Below are 8846 nucleotides of genomic sequence, written 5' to 3'. Positions count from 1 at the left end.
ATGTAGTTTTTTTTACTGTTTTTAGTAAGTGTTTAATAGAAACAGTTTATTTAGGAAGTGGTTAATAGAACTAGTTTATTTATAGTAAGTGCTTAATAGAACTAGTTTATTTATAGTAAGTGCTTAATAGAATAGTGAATAGGTTTTTTGAATATAAAAAAGTTTTTGTAATAGAAAATTTAGTAATATAATTTTTTAGGTATAGAAAATTTACAATTATAGAAATCTATTAGAATAATATATGATAATTTTTTAGGAATCAGATTTAGTAATAAAAAAATTTAGTAAGAAAATTTCGGTATATAATTTTTTTGTAATTTTGTTTTTCAATATAGAAATGTATTGGAAAATTTAATTATTTTTATGTCATTATCACTTTATCATCAAAGAATGCTATATGAGATTTGATGATCTAAAGTTTTCACTCGGTGGATTATGCAGGCTTTGTATTGTCGTGTCTCCTTGAAGTGATCGTCATCCGAGCGACCTCTACTTCCTCTACACCCGAGTCGGTGAGCTAAAAGTCCACCTCCTCCTTCTCCACTCCTCGGTGTTGAATGTAGAACTAGGGTATTTCGTTATGTTTCTTAACAAAATGAAATGTTCAGGTTATAAGATATATTGGAATGTTTTTTGTCAATATTGAACCATTGAAATGCAATGAGCACCCGTTTATGCTCATGTGCGAATGCTTATGATAATTGATTCAGATATAATTTCAAGTTTAAGCATCGTTGTATGTGTATGGACATCTTTGTATTGCAGGAAAAATCCGAGTGGCCTATGTTTTGCCGAAGTGTTGATTCATTTCTGTTCCGGCAAATTTCAGGCACTCGATATGTCCTATTTTAGCAATGGTCATGCCAGATTTTTCCATTAGTTTAAGCATGAATTGTTCTAGAATATGTAGGAAATATCGAGTGCCCTGACTTTCCTAGAAATTAAACGGCATTTTGCGTTGACTTTAACTCTGTCGGGGCTACATAAATGACAGTCAAAAAATCAGTGAGGGAGAGTCTTCACCATATATGAGAAAAGAAGAATGTCGATTGTTGTCGTGAGGGTCATTTCTCCTTCTTCTCCTTGTGCTAGACCTTTGTTATGCACTAGGGGAAGGAGGAGTAGTGACCATCATCAACGGTCGAAAAATCAGTGAGGAAGTGTCCACCATATATGAGAGAGGAAGGAAAATACCGACAGACCGATAGTCAACCCGTGATGAATAGTAATGATCTGATTTAGTTTTTGTAGTACATATATTTTATTTTAGAAGTTGAATCTTTGAATTATGAACATAGAAAATGTCGTCGGACGACGAAAGTCTCGCGGAGTGCGACTGTTGCGGCGATGACCGGGGTCTGCGCGATAGGCCTCACCTGGTAGAAGGTCGACGCTTCAGTATTAAGCTCCAGGAGACCTTCGATGTTGAAACGATACACAATGACGACAAATGTTTTTTCATAATTAAGCACGACTTCTGCTTCTTCAACGTGTAATTTTCGTCTTTTACAACTCAACTAGCTTATCCCATGCCATGTAGGACGCTATGTCTTGGAGAGGTGGATTTTGAAGATCATGAAAGTATGGAAACAAAGATAATTCACCTAAGGACCCATCATGGTATAGATTTTGCTGTAAATCTATACAATTCTGAGGCGTATACCATTTTGGTTGCCCGAATTGGGAAGCACTTTGTAAGTTGTATGATTTTCATGAGGGTATGCTTGTCACCTTGGATCTTGGTGATCCTGACATGGACGAAGATAATATGGACATTTGGGTCATTGTTGATACGCTTCCAATTCTACTGCTATGTGAGTTTGTCAGACATAGTTATTAAGTAATTTATATTGTTTATTTCAAAATAGTTGATAGCTTATTTCCATTGATAGCTTATTTTCATTCTTCAAAGAGTGTACGGAAGATGGTAGACAGAACCTACTACACCGATGGTGCGGAATTAACTTATTAGTAGAAAGATCAACTTTATTATTGATGTTGAGAAATACAATATCAATTATCAAACTCCTGCACATTATGGTTAATACGTGCTACTAGTGCACATGTTGAAGTACGGTAACTTCTATGGAGATGGCATGGTAAGATTTTTTACTATTACAACATATGTGCATCTTTTGCATAAACTCTTCTAAAGCTAAACTACATTGCTAACTATGACGTTATTACTATGTTTTTCAACAAAAAATCCCAAAGGATTGTGTGCCTCATCTCATGCTTCCGAAAGGTCACCTTGATGTTATGAGCTTACGGCCAGGTCTACCTAGGCTTCACTGTTGTTCATACCGGATTTCTAAAACTGATGAAGACATGACAACCAAAGAATGGAAAAAATGTATGGACAATCGTACAGAGCTACTTGGAACCAACATTGTGCAAAGTGCAAGAATTGGAGACAGGATAGTCTCCATTCCCCATAATGGAGAGTCAGAGCCTATCTTGTTTTATGCCATTTTACCTTAGAAGGGGTAGTAGGTCCTATAAGAGAGGAGTAGGTCCTAGGTACAATGTGTTCTTATGTGCTACAATGTTTTAGAGTTGATGATGATGAGGAGGACGAGTTGTGATTATGACTAGTGACCAAGTTGTTATATGATGTATCATGGACGAAAATGATGATCATGAGGAGTTATTAATTATATGACAGTGATGATAAGAACCATGGTGATTATGATTATAAGTTGTTAATGATATGATGATGATGATGATGATGATGATGATGATGATGATGATGATGAGTTATTATATCAATGGATGAAAGAACCATGGATTAGTTTCAAGTGGGTGGATCCTAAGTGATCAAGTCATGGATTATTACGATAATCCATGACTTGGTCACTTAGGATCCATCCACTTGAAACTAATCCATGGTTCTTTCACCCATTGATATAATAACTCATTATGATGTAAAAACATTCTCTAAATTACTACTGTATGAAAACTTGTATAATGGTATATGAATACGACATTAAATAAAAAAGAAATAGAATACAGAATGATAGTAGTAGCGCGGGCAGATAGAAGCGCTAGTAGTAATTACCAGTAGCGCCCTTCCAAAGAAGCGCTACTACTACTAACTATAACAGTAGCGCGGGTAAACATACGCTACTGTTAACCTTTAGCTGTAGAGTCGTAGCAGTAGCACGGCCATCCGCGCTACTACTAGGCCAAAAACCAGCGCTACTGCTAGGCTTTTACCTAGTAGCACTAGTAGAAAAGGGGGCAATGGCCCATGCTAGTTCAGCCCATTAGTCCCGGTTCAATCCAGAACCGGGACCAATGGAGCTATTTGCCGTGGTTCGTGAGCCCAGGGGGCCGGCCGGGCCACGTGGGCCATTGGTCCCGGTTCGTCCGGACCTTTTGGTCCCGGTTGGTGGGACGAACCGGGACCAATGGGCCTGGCTCCTGGCTCACCACTATTGGTCCCGGTTGGTGGCATGAAAATGGACCAATGGCTACCCGTTAGTCCCGGTTCATGCCACGAACCGGGACCAATAGTGCTGCCTATATATACCCCCTCGCTCGCGAGCAGAGCACTCCAGTGCTCTGTTTTTCTCTTGCCGGCGAGGGGGGGCTTTGTGGTGCTCTAGCTCACCTCCATAGCACATGAGGTGTTCGATGAAATGCCCGAGCCACACTACTTAAGCTTTCTCCTCTCCAAGCTCGACCTCCAACCTCTATTTTCCTCAATATTTGTCTAGGTTTAGCGGTCCATCACGCCCCGTCCCCGTCTTCACCGCCGTCGATCACCCGCGCCGATCTCATCGCCAGCACCACCGTGGTGAGCCTCTTGTTCTTATCTTCTTTCTGGAAGGAAAAATATTCTTACTTGTATTATTTTCTTACTTTTATTATTGCATCTTATATAGTGCGATGGTTTTGGTATCCGCCCCCGTCGGCCCTCGTCCTGTCTATGATTCGGATGTGGTATATATTATCTTTTCATAACTACTGGTTCATTTATTGTTTATGAAAATTATGTCGACCAACATGACATAGATTTTATTTATCTAGGAGGTTGTTGAACCGGAAATTCCAACCGACCCTATTGTCGAGAGGTTACATTTAGTTGAAGAAGAAAACAATTTCTTGAAGGAAAAAATAAAAAACTTGAGGAGGAGAAGATGATATTGGAGTTGCATGTTGCGGATGTCGTCGATGATCACAAGATCAAGATGGATGCAATGTGCTTGAAGATGAGAAAGATTAGAAAATATGCCATTCATACCGAGGCTTGGTATCATTATGTCGTTGGATCAGTTGTTACCTTGGTTGCGATTATGATCGCATTTGTTTTCGCATCGAAATGTTTTACATAGTTTCAATGTATGGTTTAATTAATTTAGATGCTCTGCAGAGCTTTATGTTGTTAGATGAGAACTATGTATGTACTTTGGTTTTTATGTGATGATGAACTTCTATTAATTTGGTCACTTAATTATCTATTCATGATGTTCTGTAATGATTTTTGACACACTTAATTATATATAATACACGCAGATGAACCGGCAATGGATGTACGGTGACAGACACACCTCCGAGTACATTAAGGGCGTGCATAATTTTCTCGAAGTGGCTGAGGCAAACAAGCAGAATGGTTTTATGTGTTGTCCATGCCCTATATGTGGGAATACGAAGTCTTACTCTGACCGGAAAATCCTTCACACCCACCTGCTTTACAAGGGTTTCATGCCACACTATAATGTTTGGACGAGGCACGGAGAAATAGGGGTTATGATGGAAGACGGCGAGGAAGAAGAGTACGATGACAACTATGTGCCCCCTGAATACGGTGATGCTACTGAACATCAAGATGCACCAGACGATGTGCACGATGGTGCTGCAACGGGCGAAGCTGCTGAAGATCAAGAGGAACCAGACGATGTGCCCGATGATGATGATCTCCGCTGGGTCATTGTCGATGCAAGGACACAATGCGAAAGTCAAAAGGAGAAGCTGAAGTTCGATCACATGTTAGAGGATCACAAAAAGGGGTTGTACCCCAATTGCGAAGATGGCAACACAAAGCTCGGTACCATACTCGAATTGTTGCAGTGGAAGGCAGAGAATGCTGTGCCTGATAAAGGATTTGAGAAGCTACTGAAAATAATGAAGAAGAAGCTTCCAAAGGATAATGAATTGCCCGAGAGTACATACGCAGCAAAGAAGGTCGTATGCCCTCTAGGATTGGAGGTGGATAAGATACATGCATGCCCTAATGACTGCATCCTCTACCGCGGTGCCTACAAGGATCTGAACGCATGCCCGGTATGCGGTGCATTGCAGTATAAGATCAGACGAGATGACCCTGGTGATGTTGATGGCGAGCCTCCCAGGAAGAGGGTTCCTGCGAAGGTGATGTGGTATGCTCCTATAATACCACGGTTGAAATGTCTGTTCAGAAACGGAGAGCATGCCAAGTTGATGCGATGGCACAGTGAGGACCGTAAGAAAGACGGGAAGTTGAGAGCACCCGCTGACGGGTCGCAGTGGAGAAAAATTGAGAGAAAGTACTGGGATGAGTTTGCAAAGGACCCAAGGAACATATGGTTTGCTTTAAGCGCGGATGGCATTAATCCTTTCGGGGAGCAGAGAAGCAATCACAGCACCTGGCCCGTGACTCTATGTATGTATAACCTTCCTCCTTGGATGTGCATGAAGCGGAAGTTCATTATGATGCCAGTTCTCATCCAAGGCCCTAAGCAACCCGGCAACGACATTGATGTGTACCTAAGGCCATTAGTTGAAGAACTTTTACAGCTGTGGAAAGGAAACGGTGTACGTACGTGGGATGAGCACAAAAAGGAGGAATTTGACCTAAAGGCGTTGCTGTTCGTGACCATCAACGATTGGCCCGCTCTCAGTAACCTTTCAGGACAGACAAACAAGGGATACCACGCATGCACGCACTGTTTACTTGACACCGATAGTATATACCTGGGAAGCTGTAGGAAGAATGTGTACCTGGGCCATCGTCGATTTCTTCCGACCAACCATCAATGTCGAAAGAAAGGCAAGCATTTCAAAGGCGAGGCAGATCACCGGAAGAAGCCCGCCATGCGTACCGGTGATCACGTACTTGCTATGGTCAATGATTTACACGTAATCTTTGGAAAGGGTCCCAGCGGACTAGCTGTTCCGAATGACGCTGAGAATCACGCACCCATGTGGAAGAAGAAATATATATTTTGGGACCTACCCTACTGGAAAGACCTAGAGGTCCGCTCTTCGATCGACGTGATGCACGTGACGAAGAACCTTTGCGTGAACCTGCTAGGCTTCTTGGGCGTGTATGGGAAGACAAAAGATTCACCTGAGGCACGAGAGGACCTGCAACGCTTGCACGAAAAAGAGAGCATGCCTCCGAAGCAGTATGAAGGTCCTGCCAGCTACGCTCTTACGAAAGAAGAGAAAGAAATATTCTTTCAATGCCTGCTTAGTATGAAGGTCCCGACTGGCTTCTCGTCGAATATAAAGGGAATAATAAATATGCCAGAGAAAAAGTTCCAGAACCTAAAGTCTCATGACTGCCACGTGATTATGACGCAACTGCTTTCGGTTGCATTGAGGGGGCTTCTACCGGAAAACGTCCGATTAGCCATTGTGAAGCTATGTGCATTCCTCAATGCAATATCTCAGAAGGTGATCGATCCAGAAATCGTACCAACGCTAAGGAGTGATGTGGCGCAATGTCTTGTCAGTTTCGAGCTGGTGTTCCCACCATCCTTCTTCAATATCATGACGCACGTCCTAGTTCATCTAGTCGACGAGATTGTCATTCTGGGGCCCGTATTTCTACACAATATGTACCCCTTTGAGAGGTTCATGGGAGTCCTAAAGAAATATGTTCGTAACCGCGCTAGGCCAGAAGGAAGCATCTCCATGGGCCATCAAACAGAGGATGTCATCGGGTTTTGTGTTGACTTCATTTCTGGCCTGAAGAAGATAGGTCTCCCTAAATCACGGTATGAGGGGAGACTGACTGGAAAAGGCACGCTTGGAAGGGACTCAATAATATGCAGGGACGGATATTCTTGGTCTCAAGCACACTACAAAGTTCTACAGAACTCTACCTTGGTGACCCCGTATGTCGATGAACACTAGAACAGTCTGCGCTCCAAACACCCGGAGCAGTGCGATGACTGGATTACATGTGAACACATCAAGACTTTCAGCAGTTGGTTGGAAACACGTCTCAGAGGTGACAACACTGTTTGTGATGAGCTGTACTTGTTGTCCAGGGGACCATCTTCGACTGTAATGATTTGGAAAGGATACGAGATAAATGGGAATACATTTTACACGATTGACCAAGATGAAAAGAGCACCAACCAAAACAGCGGTGTCCGCTTTGATGCAGCAACCGACAATGGAAATGACACATATTATGGTTACATAGTAGACATATGGGAACTTGACTACGGAGTAGATTTTAAGGTCCCTTTGTTTAAGTGCAAGTGGGTCAATCTGTCAGGAGGCGGGGTACAGGTAGACCCACAGTACGGAATGACAACAGTGGATCTGAAAAATCTTAGGTACACTGACGAACCGTTCGTCGTAGCCAATGATGTGGCACAGGTTATCTATGTGAAGGACATGTCTACCAGACCGAGGAAAAGAAAAGATAAGGAAGCGAATACATCATACAATGAGCCAAAGCACCACATAGTTATTTCATGAAAAAGGGACATCCTGGGAGTGGAGGGCAAGACAGACATGTCTGAAGAGTATGAAAAGTTTCATGAAATTCCCCCCTTCAAAGTCAAGGCTGACCCAAGCATCCTGATAAACGATGAAGATTATCCATGGTTACGGCGCAATAAGCAAACGACACAAGCGAAGAAAAAGTGAAGACTTTCTCCCGCAACTATTATGATGATACCATGCCAACTTTGTAACAGACGAGTATGATACCATTGTCCGTTTTGTACATGCACATGCTATGCCAGCTTTTTCAGAGTTCATTTGAAAACTATGAATTTGAAAACCTCGCCAACCGAAGGGCGCTCACACCGGTTTATAAGCCCGTCCCTCTACACGCCTTGTTGAGGTCACAAACTTGTGATTCACACAAATTTCAAAGAAAACTAATGGCACAAACAGAAAGTTTATAATTTTGCTGACCTAAAAGCAAAAAGAATTAAAAAATAAAGCAAAAAACCAAAAGAAAATAAATAATGCAGAAAACAAAACAAAAAAACTTGAAAAGAAATAAAAATAGCAACAATAAGTATTTTGTTGTAAGTAGAAACAAAATAAAATAAATAAATAAAGCAAAAAAGTGTTTTCAAATTTGGAAACTAATGGCACTAACAGAAAGTTTATAATTTTTCTAAAACTAAAAGCAAAAAGAATTAAAAAATAAAGCAAAATCAACAAAAAATAAATAATGCAGAAAGCAAAACCAAAAAACTGGAAAAAAATAAAAATAGCAACAATAAGTATTTTGTTGTAAGTAGAAACAAAATAAAATAAATAAAGCAACAAAGAAAACAAAAAAACAAAAAAAGTTCCACCTACTGGGCCCCCACGGCCTGAATACGACTAGAAACCCTACCATGGGCCAGGATTCAGGCCCGCGGGAGGCCCAGTAGGCCCACAGGCACAGATTGCACGGTCAGGCCCGAAAGCCTGCAGTTGAGAGGAGCTCGAGAGGGTGGGCGCAGCAGCGCTTATAAACCACTCTCGAGCTCTCTCAACTAGCAAGGTGGGACTAAACTTTTCGGCGCGGGGCAGCACAAGGCCTTTGGTCCCGGTTGGTGGCACCAACCGGGACTAAAGGGGGGATTAGTCCCGGTTGGTGCCACTACCCGGGACTAATGCCCCCC

Source organism: Triticum aestivum, chromosome 3B (assembly GCF_018294505.1).
Source record: "Triticum aestivum cultivar Chinese Spring chromosome 3B, IWGSC CS RefSeq v2.1, whole genome shotgun sequence".
Taxonomy (NCBI): domain Eukaryota; kingdom Viridiplantae; phylum Streptophyta; class Magnoliopsida; order Poales; family Poaceae; genus Triticum; species Triticum aestivum.
The sequence above is the reverse complement of the archived record's forward strand: the minus strand, read 5'-3'. Positions refer to the sequence as shown.